This window comes from Vulpes vulpes, chromosome 1 (genome assembly GCF_048418805.1).
Source record: "Vulpes vulpes isolate BD-2025 chromosome 1, VulVul3, whole genome shotgun sequence".
NCBI classification, from domain to species: domain Eukaryota; kingdom Metazoa; phylum Chordata; class Mammalia; order Carnivora; family Canidae; genus Vulpes; species Vulpes vulpes.
Genome location: NC_132780.1, coordinates 81529290 through 81544937, shown reverse-complemented (window position 1 = coordinate 81544937; position 15648 = coordinate 81529290). Strand labels below are relative to the sequence as shown.

Here is a 15648-nt window from a genome sequence, read left to right as displayed (position 1 = left end):
AGACTTTGATAAGCATCAAGATGGAGAAATGACGTTCTAAGCCAGGGCAGTAGCTTAATCAGGAAAGAAAACTGGATTAAACATGTTCAGACAAGCCTGACTGGATTCCTATGGGTGTGAGGACTAGTTGGAAATAAAAGTTAAGTGGACTTAGTATGAGTTTTACTCTAGACTTCATGAAACTGCAGGGTCAGAGGATAGAATTTAGAGAAATCCTGTGTTTAGATGAGAAAAAAAAAAAAACAAAAAACACCTCACATCTTTATGTTTTCACTAACAGGAACCTGTAACTGAAATTTAACATTTCCTTGTATTGACAGTCCCCTATTTACAGTGGTTTGGCTTACAATTTTTCAACTTTCTGATGGTGCAAATGAGATACGCATTCAATAGAGATCATACTTTAGATGTTGAATTTAGATCTTTTCCTTGGCTACTAATAGGCAGTGCCAGACTCTTTTGTATGTTGGGCCATGGCAGCAAGCCACAGCAAGCCTTCCCCCATCCCTCTCCCACCCCCGCCCCGCCTCCTTTAGCCACAAAATCATGACTGTAAACAACCAAAACACTTATAACCATTCTGCACCCAAACAACCATTCTGTTTTTCACTTTCAGTGCATATTCAATAAATTAAATGAGATATTCAACAATTTATTATAAAATAGACTTTTTGTTAGGTAATTTTGCCCTCATGTAAATGTTCTGAGCACATTCAAGGTAGGCTAAGCTAACCTGTGATCATGGTATGTTAGGTGTATTCAATGCATTTTTGACTTACAATGCTTTCAGTTTACAATGTGTTGGGAAGTAACCTCATGGTAACTCAAGGAAGATCTGTATTATGATTTTAAGCAGTAAAGCACAGTAGAATTAACAGTGCCTGTGACTTTATTAGTAATAGTAAAGCACAGATATTTTCATATTACTTTATAATTGTTATTTCTGAAAAATTTTATGTAGATTACTACTTCAAAATTATGATTATTAGACTTTTAGATTTTATTTTGTTGAGTGTTAATAAAGAAGTATGTATATTAACATTGCAATTACAGGTTTTAAAAGAAACTTGGTAACTTTCAGTATAATTGGTTTTGTTTGTAATCATTTATGCATTTAATACCATATTTTTAAAAGATAATTAGATTTTTAGTAAAAGTGACTTTCTTTGTAATCCTGTATACTGCATTTAATGCATTTAAAACTATTCTGAGAGAATATCTGTAGCCAAAGAGGTCAGTGATACCAGATCTAGTAAAACCAGATGGGAAAAGGCTTTAAAAACCATACCAAAGAATTTTAGTTGGAATGATAAATAGAGCAGGAGGCTAATAAGTTTTTTAATTTGTTTAATTACAGAATGAATACGAGTTAACTTAGAAAATTAAAAAACATTTTTTTTGTTTTAATTTCATTAAGCTTAAAAAAGGAATTATTTCACAGATATAGATAAAGTTTACAAGGTAACAAAAACATGTCAGTAATTTCACACTCATTACTCTTATCTTCTTTTCATGTGTCTGTTCCAGTTTATTAAGTTCTTATGCAGAGTAGTGAAGTATTAAAGTGATTATATAGGAGTATTTTTAATCTTCTGTACTATACTTGATAGGTCAAGTGGATGACGTTGGTGGCGGGGAGTTAAGCTTTGGGTCTGGTCATTTAGATGTGGGATGATTTGGGTAGTGTGGTGGTGGTAGGGGTAGAGTAGAATTGGTGATTCTAAGAGGTGTTAAGAAAGAAAGGGCTTGGTGGTAAATATGGGGGCTGAAATGCATGGAGTGGTTAAGGGAAAGTAACAGAAAGTTAAGGACAGAATGCCTAATTTAGGATAGAAATAATAATAACTGTACAGGTTCACAATACTTTATCTGTAACCCGAGGCCAGCTGTGTTTTGGAATTCAGAATTTTTTAAATTTTAGAAAGGCGAGATGATATTTATATTGTGTATTGCATAACACCTCCAGCAAGGCCTGAGACATCACCCAATAATTAAACACTAATATTTCTGCAGTGAAACATAGAAATAGTCACAGTAAGCAGGTTAAATAATGCCTATAAATAGCCTCAAGTCAGTTCAAAACACCTTTTGCCACTACCAGATGAAGTTTTTTATTTATGTATTTATTTATTTTTTAGATTTTAAGTAATCTCTAGACCCAATGTAGGGCTGCAACTTACAACCTTGAAATCAAGAGCCGCATGTTCCACCAATGCCAGGCACCCTGTCCAGATGAGTTTTGACATGAAGTTTCGTGAAAAAAATCTCTTATGAACTTTTTAGATTTCAGAACTGTGGAAGTTATTGTAGACTATAGTGACTATGACATCCAATGAGGAGAGTCTTAAGAGTTGTGTTTTGAGGAATGTTGATGATGAAATGGATAAGATTTGAAAGAAAGGGGGAAAGAAAGGCAAGAGAAGAGTTTAGGTTACTTCAGTTTTCAGGCTAAAAAGAAAATTACTACTTCTGATATAAATGGGAAGTTGAGGAGGGAAGCTATTTTGGTAAGGAATTTAAACTTCTCTTTTATTTTTCAAGTATTCCATATTGGTAGAATGAGCTTAAAAGTTTACAAATGGAGTGTAAAACTTCTTTTAAAATGAACTCTTAATTTTCAGAACCCATGATTCTGACGTTGAGACATGGAAGTATTTCAAGGTTGAGAGTCGTTGAAGAGGTGTTCCTAGATAATTACGGATTGTGGTCCTACTCACCGAAACAAAACCTGGAAATAGACCGAAGGAAGTAGAGTGAGATACTTGTACCCTAATAGGATTCTTTTCCACGTGGTTGAATCTGATACGGCCATAATAATTTATAATGATGTGAACACACACAGAAGTAGTAACTGTTGCAGCGGCAGTGGTAGCTGACATTTTCTGTTTGAATGCTTTCTACATGCCAGGCAGTGTTCTGAACGTTTTACAGCAAACCTAGTGGGGTCGTGACGGCAACTAGGCAGGAAGCATTAGCAAAGGTACTATTATTTGATTCCCAGTTCACTTTAAAAATCTGGAATATAGATAATTCATGAATATATAGAATTGAGTAGGTTTGTTTTTTTGTTTTTTTGTTTTTTTTTGATGGAGTAGGTTTTAACTCAATTGCCATTCTGTGATTTCTTTAAAAATCCACTTCAGTAAGTGTACTCCTACATTAATACTGTCATATAAATGAAATCTCTTAGAAATAGGAAGACAGGTCTTTAACAAAAATGAAATCAAGTTCAGTAGTTACTCTTAAAATTAGTTTAATTACTTTATATCTACTGTATATAAATGTATTCATTTACTTTATGATTCATAGTTTAAAAAGGCAAATTTTGTCTTAAGCCTTTATTCAGATTCTGCTACTGACTTGTATAATTCAAACTTCATATTTTTATTAAATAAGGATGTCTGTCTAGATAATACATGAGGTTCCTTTCAACATCAGTCTCTATGATTCTGAATGTTTAGGTTTCATCAAGTAGAAGAGAAAGATTGAACTACAACTTAAAGGAGATTCTCCTTTGATTTTGCTGTAAGTGCAGATGAGATGCCTGAGGAAGACAAGCGAGGATGTGTCCTACTGCACCTGCATCCTTTTGACAAATGTTAAGAAGCATAGAAATAACAAGAAGAATGTGTACGCTCTTGACCAGAACAATTTTCAAGGAAAGAATGATCAGTAATCATTCAAGTTAGTAGTCAATCAATCAAGTTAATACAACATAGAGGAAGGAACTGTGGACCTGTAGTTAGAAAAACACAAATACATTTCTGGCCCTCACTCTCTCACTGATTGAAGTTTGGTAATTAGTAGATTACTTAATTTTCTGAAGCTTGCAAAATGAGAGTAATAACTACCTAGCCTTCTCAGTGGTTTTTCATGAGGATCAAATGATATGATGAATTAGAAAGTACCCAATAAAATTTAAAATATTCTATGGAGTTATGTTATTGCAAAATGGTGGATGAGAATCCTGAAAAGGTTATTTATTGTATTTGATCCGAATAAAACCATTGTCAAGGAGGAAACTTAGAGGCGGATTAAAATTGAAGCCATAGTAACTACTAAGTAGAGAAATTTGGCAAGAGGTGAATGGTAAGGACAGATGGCCTAGCACAGCATGTTCAGTCCTTACATTGCTATTGCAGTTTTTTGTATGTGTATGTTTGTGTTTCTCAGTTGAGGAGGAGGAGGAAGAGGGTAGGAAGTACACTCATTCTCTTTCCTCAGTGCCTTGAATAAAGTAGCAGTTTTAAGAAATAGTTTTGTGAATACTTTCTGGACAAGACTTAACTGGTAAGGAAATACTTTGTGGTATGAGTATATACATGGATGTATGTTTTAAATGGTTAAGACTTAAATATGTTCATAGATTGAAGGGCGAGATCGACAAGGTGGTTGGTTTCCTCAAGGAGATGTGGCCAAAGGGGATAACATTGGGAGCTATAGATGAAAATGCTGGTCTTACTAGTAAGAGACTATTCCCTGTAAAAAGCACCAGACCCAGTAGGTTTTACCATTGAATTCTTAAAACTTCAAGCCCTAGGTAACTGTAATGAAGTAGTATTCACTCTAGAAGGTGTAATGATAAATTTATTCATATGTTAGTAGGTGAGATGGGGTTATAAATATCTTAAGGGATACCAAAAACAGGGAGATCAACATTTATTTCTAATAATCCTTCATGAAACAGTTATAAATGAATAGATCTAAGATTCTTCATATCTCAGACCAGAAGTCTGCATTTTGTTATTAGAAATATTAGTATTTAGTGAAATACTAAACTTTTTAAAAGTCATGAATCAAGAAAATTCTAGCCAGTATTGACTATTCTATAGTATTGTCTTTGGAATACTGTCCAAAGTAATTAGACCAAAAAACAAAATAATTATTGAAAGGGAAGAGGCAGATTTATTAGTTGTAGATGACATTGTATATCTGGAAAGATAAATCTATTTACACATTACTGTGAGTAATGAGATTTCATTATAGCTAGTTAAAAACAAAAATTGTTTAAAAGATTTTTCTTGATGGTCTGTAAACTAAAAGCCCATCGATATGGATTAATGAATGGGAATCCTCATTCTTAAATACGTTTTTTTTTTTTTCCTTTGCCTTCTAGGGATTACAGACTGAATTTAATCCTGTCATCTCCAAGTAAATTGCAGTGTGTTTTGAATGAGACACTTTCCATGTTAACTTTTAAAAACTATTTTGAAATAACATTGTAGCAGTGAATACAGTGACTTTAAGGAAATCTTTTTTTTTTTTTTAATTCCTTGTTACTTTTGATACTTGCTGTATTACTTGGTAATGCTAGGGAAGGTGTAATCTGATCTTTGAGCCATATTTGGTAAATAATAATTTTGTATGGAACCCACAGTTCTATCAGTAAGAGGAAAATTATTGCCCAAATGTAAGGCTTTTCTTTGCCCTTACAGCATTTCCTGACTTAAAGACCAAGTTATATCATGCATGGAATTGTTTTTGTTTTGTTTTGTTTTTAAAGTATGGCATATACCAGGGCAAGGTATTTTTTAACAGGAGTGTGTGGACAAAGGTATTTTCTACTTGTAGGGAGAAGAATTACTTGTCTCCTTGTTTACCACTGATTCTGTTTTTATTGTGAAAGTTGATTGTTACATTTTTATTCATTGTCAGCTCTTGACTTGAGCTCTCACACATTTCCTTTATATAAAACAACTGCAGAGTTTTAGTCCAAGGCCATCCTGAAGCCAGATTTGAACCTAGATCTGTCTCTCCCAGAATATTTTCATCAACAACATGCCATCACACAAGATGGGACATTTACATTTTTCTTAAAAACTACTTTAATTCTGTTTCACTGTGTTGTGTTCCTAGTCACTAGAAATACAGGGAGTTAAGTTCTTTGAATCCTGTCTTCACTATTTTTTTTTCCTGTTAGAGTTCTCAGTCTGCCATCATTTTGACAGTAGCAGAGCATTCAATTTATTTTGACTGCTCTGACATTTGTTTCTTAGAGAAACTCCTATGGGTGCCAGCTCAGCTCACCAAGCATAAAGACATTGTTTCCCGGCCCTCATACAACAGTCTACCAATTTTAATACCCCTCCATTTCTGTGACCTTTGTAGTTACTGGGTTTGTTTTTTTTTTAATATGGACCTAACAAATTTACACACACACAAAAATTTGAATCTATTTTGGTAATGGAAAAAAGAGAATTTCCAGTGTGGTTATGAACCACATCTTATGAGCTGTTCTTTGCCTCCCACTTTTAGAATTACCAAGTATTTTTAAAAATTGGAACCTGAAATTCAGTTCGTTGCTTGGACTCATTTCTTAGGAAATGTCTGAGAATTGATTGTAGGAAATTAGGGGAGCATTTAGAAGATGATTGGAAATAAGATAGCAAAAGGAGCAAAATGACCTGAAAATGAGGACTTTATACTTTTACCCGTGAAAATGGATTTGTTGTATTTCTTCTATACTCTGTAGTCCCATGTTGGACAGTCTGTTGCCAAAAAGTACCACAGATAACAAACACATAAGCCACTGTTTCAGTATCTAGAACTGGGAGTCTAGAGTAGAATTGGGTAAAGTAAGACAATGACTTTAGCTCATGTAAATAGCATCTTCTGGTAGCTTGTAACTTAAGAGATCATTTTTCTACCTCAGAATATTTTATGTGAGACACACTGGGAACTACCTCTCTGCTATTAGATCTCATAATGTTATCTGGTCACGTTTCGTATTCTGCCTACCTCTAGTTTACTCTAGTTTCTCTTCTGCTTTCAAGGCTCCAGACCCAGTTCCTGGACCTGCCCTGGAAAAGAAGTATCCAGTAGAGATGAGCTCACTGCAGTTACTTAATTAAAAATTTGTAAGCTGCAAAAATGGCAATGGGCCAACCAAGAACAGCTACAATTTGAATTTTTCTATTTCCAGGTATGCTAAAGTCCATGGCACCAGTCAAGCTTAGCCTGCGTAACTGCCTTACTATGACATCTATAATAACCAAAACTTTACTTTCAAAATCTGTGGTCCTCTTGCTTTCAAGTACAGTAACATTCCTAACATCTAGGTAACATGCAGCTACTCTTGACTTTAACATACCTTTTGCCTGAATATTTCTAATTTAACTTGTTTGCTAGTAGTAGCAAACTAATGCAAAAACAATTTAAGAAAAATAAATTTGAAATGCTATTGAGTTAGGCCCTATATATCTACAAAAAATACTCCAGTCTTCATTGAAAAGTAGATCTTAATGACAACAAAACTGTCTTCCTTTAAGAGGTTCACATACAGTACAGGTATTACTGGAAGTTAAATAAATGACCCTAGTTCTCTCAACTGTTCTACACTACTAGTAGCCTTTACATAGAGTTAATGTATTCTTCAGTAATTGGAAATAATAAGATTTCTAATAGAACCAGATAATGTATCATGTAGTACTTTTTACCTGAAGAATTTTAAATGTAAGTATATAACTATTATTTGCTGTATTTTTACTTGGTTCAAAATAAATCAGGTGAGAAAGTCATAGTACTTGGAATTGTCCTGGAAAATAACAAAACCAAAAACTGAGGTTTCCTGTTGCCTTAGATTTTAACGGAATCAAAACTGTTTATGGATAGCTAGAGGGCAGAGGGCAGTTAGCTTTTAGGACTTTTATTGCTTTTACCCACTTTTATAGATTTAGAAACAAGATTAATTCATAAAAGGTGACTTTTATTTACTAAATTGACAGCCATACAAATCTTTGTTTTTATTTTTTCTAAAGATTTATTCGAGAAAGAGTGGGAGGGGGCCTAGCAGAGGTAGAGAATCCCCAAGCAAACTTCTCGCCAAGTGTGGAGTCCAGCATAGGGCTCAGGCTCAGTCCCACGGCCTGTGAGATCATGACCTAGCCAAAGCCAAGAGTTGGATGCTTAATTGACTGAGCCACTCCCCATATCTTTTGTTTTTCAAGTTCAATTCAGAGGAATTGAACAGAGGAATTTTATATCCTAAGTGTGAATTTAAAAGATGATTCTAATATCCTAGCTTGTGCTTTAAAAACTCTCTCCTTTATGTTAACATATTGAATTTAATGTCAATCAGTGTAGTAAGCATTGGGTCACTGATTATGTCCCACATGATTTGTTTGGTACTGAAAGGATTGTATCTTATGAAGTGTTGAATTAGGACTGGAAAGGGTTACTATAGGATCATTAGGGAATTGGAGGGGAAATTCAAGAGACAACAGCATTTGAATTTCAAGTCTTAACTAGTTATCACTGTGACTAGTAATGGTGAAACTTTTCTACATTACTGAATGTGAATTTTGTATAAAATACCATACTAGGCACAGAAGGGATGTGGAAATGAATAAACCTTGCTTTCAGTGATCTTACAGACAAGTAATACTAAAAAAGTACCAGAATAGGAGTGTGAACAGTGTATTGGAGAATACCGGAGAGAAGCAACTTTGTGGGGAAGGTAACACTTCTACCAAGCCTTGAAAGATAGAAAAAATTCTTTTGAGAGAATGGCAAGAATATTTCCAAGTTATGGTATTAAAAAGTGTGTAACATGTTTTAGAAATTGTAAGCAAAAAAAAAAAAAGAAAAGAAAGAAAGAAAGAAAGAAAAATTGTAAGCAATCCATTGTGCCTAGAGAATAAATATACAGGATATGTTAGAAGATCTATGTCATGCATGCTCTCAAATAGGTGAATAAGTTGGGACGTAAGTAGTAGGTAATGAAAATCTGTTGAAGATTTCTTAGCATCGGTGCACTTAAGTAAGTGAGTCTTTTGAAAGGCCAACTGTGGTAGAGTAAGGGTTGACTTGATGAAGTCAGAAATTAGACAGTTGTAATACCTAATTAAGGATAGCATTTACTGGTCTATGTGCCAGAGTTCACTGTGTGTGAAGAGTTTTACCTACAAATTTCTCGTTTAATCCTTATTACAGGAATGTGAGAAGCAACTGAAAATTACTTATTGCTAGGCATTTAGCACAGGATCTGGGCAACAGTAATAGTAAAGTAGTAATGCTACATTGTGATTATACTATAAACTCAGAAAAGTGTTGTCCACTTTTATGTGTGATAACTTTCTATAAGATACTGTGTTTATTGAGGGACTCATAGTAACAATAAACCTCCTTTTTCTACTACCACTTGCCTTTTTCTTTTAAAGAGTTAAACCATCCCATTGGTGGATGAGTACTTTTTCAGTTTGAAAGCTGCACATTAGTTACATTGTTAGCCTTTGGTTGAAAAAAAAAAGGGGGGATGGAGGACCTGGCTTTTTTGTTTCAACAGGACTGAACCTAAACTTACAGCCCATACATAACATTTAAATCAAAATGTAACTATAGATCTCATCTGTCAGGTATCTGGAAAAGACATAATTGTTGCAGCTGTTAACTGAAACAGTAACAGTTTCAGCATGGATAACCATAGGCTCTATTTGGAAGTATATATAGTTGGCTAAGTACAGGTACTTTGAAATTATTCTACTCTTATTCTCCTGCCTATATATCAGAATACAAAGAATGATGGATCGTCTACCATCGATGTGTCCCTTTACCTAGCCCTCTCCAAAATAGTGTGTTCTTTCAGAACCTTTCCTGTGTATTCATATGACAGCTTTTTAAAATCTATTTTTTGTATCCCCCCTCTTTTTTTTCCCTAACCACAAAGGATATCCTTACACATGAATTCTGCATCTTTTTTCTTTCATTAAAGTCGTAAAAGGTCTTTCCATTTAATTGTTTGAATATCTTAGTCCACTTAAAAAAAAAAAAACAGCTGCATGGTATTCCTTCATATTGCTATACAATAATGTACTTATTCATGCCTCGATAGAGGTTGTTTTTAGTAATACACATTGAAATTAAACGTGTTTGTCTCAAGATTAGCTTCTTTTATCAATAAAGGAGACCTCCAGTACTTTAGTATTTGTAACAGATTTCATTCAGCCCACCTCACAGCTGATTGCAGTAGCAGTGGGTTAGGGACACCACAGTTATAAACTGATGGTTTAGAATTCTGATCCACAACTCACTTAGTGGGAGCTGTGTATATATCTCCTAATGTGTCTACATATGATTCTCTTCCGTTAAAAGGAATGGTGTAACAGTTGTCTCTGCTTCACATGTGGGGAAGATAAAGTGAGATAATAGATACATATGTTTATAGGAAGTCCAGTATAAATCTGAATTCTAAATTATAATCTTTTCAAAAGCAAGGATTCTATTTTATTCATCTTTGCGGATTTAGAGCACACTGCATGGGATAGAGTGGGCAGTGTTTATAGAATGGTCCCCAGAAATAAAGGTGGCCAAAAAGTAGTTCAGGCCAGTAGAATTTTTTTAGAGGTATTTTCTGCATTATCAGGAATCTGTACAGTTTTCACTGAAGATTACACACCTTTTCAACCTTATTTCTCTGCTCCACTCAGCCATAATTCTTCAAATTTATCATGTTCTTTCATGGCCTTTGCCCCAATAACCAGCAGTTGTCAGATATCCTATAAGACCTTCATTATTCCTGACTAAACTCAAGCACAACATTCTTTGTGATGTTTCCCCTGCCTTTCCTTAGTTCGTAAGTTTTAGGCACTTCTTCCTCTTAAGCTTCATTGTAGCTCATATACCTGCAAATGGCATAGAGTACCTGTTGCTGGCTGAAGACATGCCCACCACTGGGGCATGGTGGTGGGTTTTGGTGGCAGGGCCTGGAACTTCAGAGATAAATCACATGAATCGAGAAAGTGAGAGGCATATTGTTTGTGCTGATTTGTGGGAGGCAGCATGTATGATGCAGAGAAGGGCCATTAAAATCTTGTGTGATATGCCCATCCTTACCTCACTTCTACAGCCTCCTCTTGCATCACACTGTCTCCCTGTGAGTCTCACTCCCTGCGCTTCAACATTAGCCAGCTACTTAGGGCTTCCTGAACTTGCCACGCCATTTCACTCCTTTAAATCTTTCCCTCAGCAACTGCCTGTGCCTGAAATATTCTTTTCCTTTCACCTGTCTACCTAGTGAACACATTTTATCTTCCAAGACCCTGCTTAGGTGTCCCCTGGTATAATGAATCCTTTCCTAAAGTCCTCCCCTTCCCTCAAAATAGACTAGCCCTTCGTTTCCCCTTTTCTGCACATTTTATCTGTAACAACTTCTTATTACATTTATTTATTGAATGTTTTGTCTTCCCCTGCTAAAATGTAAATTTCTTGAACATAGGCAACTGTGCCTTTATTTTATTCTCTCAGCACCCACTGTAGTGTAGAATAAGTAGCAGGCACTCAACAAAGTTTGAGTAAGCAGTGCATGTAGTACATATTGGAAAATATAAAAATTATAAATAAGAAAATAGGTTCATAAATAAAAATGTTAAGTAGATTGTCACCTTTATGTATATTTTACAGTTCAAATTTCCTATTAGGAAATTCCAGATTTATGGGTGTTTGTAGGATGGGATTTCTGGTTCTTTATTCAGTTATATTATACAATTAGAAATATTAAATCAAAATTCTTTAAGGGTATCTAAATTGAATTATGAAATAGATTTAAATATATGTATATTATATATATATAATAAATTTGCTAATAAAAGTTTCTGTACAGTTCTGAGATTACTCTTGACCATCTAATAAAAAATTCATTCACCGGAACTGTAACAAGACTAATAGCCAACTTCATAGAACAGTTTCATAGTGTAAGATTTCAAAGATAGGCACATGCAAAACAAAATGAGATTGCATTGTGTTGTGTTTTATTTTATTTTTTATTTATTTATTTATTTTTTGCATTGTGTTGTATTTTAGAGATTTAGTTCAATTTAATAATTTTACCAATTTTACCTTTGTTCATTTGAATTCTCTGTAATTTCTTTTTAAAGTTCTGAATACTGTTACAGTAATGAAGTATTTTATTTAAATGTTCTTTACAGATAAATTTTTATGTATTTTCTCCATTAGCAGGCTTGGTAGTCTCCATTCACCACAGTCATATTACCAAGCAGGTTTATACGTATAATTTTAAAATTGCCGATTTAAAATACCTATCTATTTACACTATGTCTAATTCATGAACATAATTGACACGTGCCCAATGCAGTAGCACGACACATATCTAGTACCTGACCAGAAGTCCACTCTGGGGAGAAGTCTGTTGAGGACCATGACATTAGAAGGAAGATGGATAAAGTTACAGGAGATGTACCAAAAAACATGGGGCCCAGTAATTTTTTTTTTAAGATTTTTATTTATTTATTCATGAGAGACATAGAGAGAGAGAGGCAGAGACACAGGCAGAGGGAGAAGCAGGCTCCATGCAGGGAACCCGACATGGGACTCCCATCCCGGGTCTCCAGGATCATGCCCTGAGCTGAAGGCGGCGCTAAACCGCTGAGCCACCCGGGCTGCCCCCCAGTAAGTATTTAGAACTGCATGGGGATCAGTTGATGAAACTTCTCGTAAGTTTCTCTCACTCTTCATATTAAGATGCCATTTTAGATTATATTTTAACTAGCTTATTAGAATCTTCACATGCCATTGAGTTCGTTGATTCATTACAGATGTTTATGGTTGATATAAGATGCAAACCAGTCCTTCCAAGTACTTTTATCTTCCTTTATCCTTTTTCCCTCTTATCCATAGTAGGAACTTATTGTCATCATTTATTTATATCATATTTTCTTTTAAAGATATTTATGCACAGGATGGATTATCCAAAAATTACAGTAAAAAGGAGACACTGAAAAATAACTTTGTCTCCCATCTTAAAGCCCTAATGTATTGGAAAGAAGTAATGAGATATGAATTGGAAAATACACACAAGGTAGTTAGTTATATAATATGTTTTGATGAATTATAACCATTCTGTCTTAGATTTATTGCGCTTTTCTTGATCTTTAGAAAATGGTAGCACTCACCACAAAACCACAATACACAAATTGCCAAGTGTGGCTGACTTGCACATTCTTTTAAAAGAACTTATAACTAGTAGGCCTTTTAACCATAAGAAATTCATGGACTTGAGGCAATGTATTAAAAGAAATTGGAACGTTTTCTTTTTAAGAGGAGGTAGTGTATAGATCATTATGTACTTCAACCTTTGATGTTTGTTTTTTCCTTTACAAAGTAAATTATTGCAGGATTATAAAGTTGAGAAATCAATTTTCTGCTAACATAATCCTTTGCTCCTTTCAGGCTTTTAAATAACACAAAAGCCGAACATGATAGCTAAATTTAAAGTAAGTAGCATTTAGATGACTGAGATGGTATGTTTCTGTTACTTTATTTTTATGCAAATAACTGCCTATGTAAAGTGGTTCAATATTACAACTGTTTCATGCTAAAGTTTATGTTAAATGTGGATTATAATTATCTTGCTCTTAGGCTTAAGTGGTGATAGTATTTGAATTTTAGATTTTTAATTGCATAGCTATAGTTGCATTTTAACTCTTGAAAATAACAATATTGTAGATTTGGTGGAGGTGGGGTTTGCTTTGCCTTAGTAAAGTGGTAACATAATGCTCCAAGAAATATAATTCTAATAATTTGCTCTTAAAACTTTGTTGAAATTTTTCACGTTCAATTAATGACATTTGTAAATTCTTTTGAGATTAATTAGATGTGAAGTGCATCAACTATTACCTAACTAGAGCCTTTGATGACATGCTTAGATAAGGTATCAGTAGAGTAAAAAGTAATTAAAATAGTGTATGTAATTAGAGAATATATATATTTTTAAGGTTTAATTCTGAAATCATATTGAAGCTAGAAGGTTTCAAAATTTGCTTTAACCTTAATTTTTTAAATGGTAGCATCATTCAACTATTCTTACTGCATTACCAATGCTTCTTTCTCTAATGAAGATACTCTTTAAGAATAGCTCATCCACAGTCTGATAATGTCAGCCAATCCACAGAAGACACACAAACTGTCATAGTTATGAAAAACTATTAACATCATTTTGACAATAAATAGAGAAGTTGAAACATTCTGCCTCCCAGTAGGCATCTTGGAGAAGTTCACAGTTGTTGAGGTCAGAAGGGCTTTGCAGTACACAGTTCTGTTAAAATTTAACATACGTGTTTCTAAAAATCACTGTGCTATGTAAATCATGAAGAAAAAAAAAAGCCACAGGGCTTATGGAAAAAGTGGAATTCAGGATACAACACTCAAAGACTGTATCAGAGAACATTAAAAAAAGATAGGAACCTTAGAAAATGACAGTATAGTTTTAAACATGTTAAATGATTAAGAAATATGTACTCATACACAATATACAAAAGATATTGTACGTTGGTAAAGTCTTGAAGTTTGCTTGTGGAAGTGAGCATAGATGTGGCAGCTTGTCATTGGAAGTGGTTGAAGAAGTGTTTCCTAAAATCAGGAGGAAAGTTGTAACACAAGATGTGGGTAGGTGGGACCATATGAAGACATGGTGAACTGAGATGGCAGGTATTTGAGGTGTGTTCATAGTTACATTTTGTGTATTTACACACAGCTTGTTTCAGCTAAGTGTGGTTTTTCTCTATTCACCTAGTGTTTCTTGCTGGTGAAATCATAGCAAAATTCGCTTAATGCTGAAATTGTTCCCTACTATATCAATTGCTTAAGAACAAATTTGCAGTTCCAAAACAAGTAACTATAGCAGCATTGACTTACAGCTGAGGGTAACAGATAGATACATGCCACTTTTTATAGTCGTCTTCAAAATCTAGACATTATCTGATGCATGGAGATTTATTGCAGCAAGTATTTACTGAGCATCTCTATTACTTGGTGTATACTTTCTAAGTATTTAGGATACAGCAGTGGGCAATGTAGTCTTTCCATTTTAGGACTAACAGTACTTGTGTAAAGAATTTTGTTTGTTGTCAAGGATTGGTTTTAAGAAATAAAATTAGATGGAAGAGGAAGTCTAACAGTCTACTGGGCAACAGGCTTTTCTCTAAAGTTTTATATAATAATATTAAAACTTTAATGTTCTTGTAGCTCAAGGAAGGTCTTCTATAATAAAGGCCTTTCTCATCTTCTGTAACCACTTTCCACCCCTTCTGTCCCTCCTTCTTCTAGCCAAGCAGATGACTGGTTTACTATCTCCAGAATCTGCCTCCTATTTAGTTGTCTTGCTTCATACTTTAACCTTTAAAAAAAAAAAAAATGTTAGTTTCCAGTGCACCTGGGTGTCTCAGTCAGTTAAGCATCTGTTTCCCAGGGTCCTGGGATTGAGTGAGCCCCACGTTCCAGGCTCTCTGCTCAATGGGGAGCCTGCTTCTCCCTCTCCCTCTCCCTCTGTCTGCTGCTCCCCCTACTTGTGCTTTCACTCTGTCAAATAAATAAAATCCTTTTCTAATGTTAATTTCAATTTAGTTAGCATATAGTTATATTAGTTTCAAGTGTACAGTATATGAATTCACCAGTTCTGTACATTACTCACTATTCCCACAATAAGTATACTCTTAATCCCCTTCACCTGTTTCATTCATCCCCCTACCCACTGCCCCTCTGGTAACTACCACTTTGTTCTGTATAGTTAAGAATCTGTTTTTGGTTTCTCTCTCTTTTTTTTTTTTTTTTTTTTGTTTTATTTCTTAATTCACACATAGAGTGAAATCATTTGGTGTTTGTTTAGTCTTCCTTTGACTTATTTCACTCAGTATTATA

General features: G+C 34.4%; 1 protein-coding gene across 10 annotated transcripts in view; it reads left to right on the top strand.

Moving 5' to 3' along the window:
• TAB2 (TGF-beta activated kinase 1 (MAP3K7) binding protein 2) overlaps positions 1-15648 on the top strand; it is a 90979-nt gene that overhangs the window by 18363 nt on the left and 56968 nt on the right. For 6 of the 10 annotated variants that reach the window (XM_072718817.1, XM_072718821.1, XM_072718834.1 and 3 more), the window contains exon 2: positions 6774-6922. The exons of 2 other annotated variants lie outside the window; for them this stretch is intronic. The gene's annotated coding sequence lies outside the window, so the exon portion shown is untranslated. Of the gene's footprint in view, positions 1-1792; positions 3685-6773; positions 6923-13182; positions 13227-15648 lie in introns of those variants that run through there. 2 more of the 10 variants (XM_072718825.1, XM_025997983.2) reach the window with 2 other exon arrangements.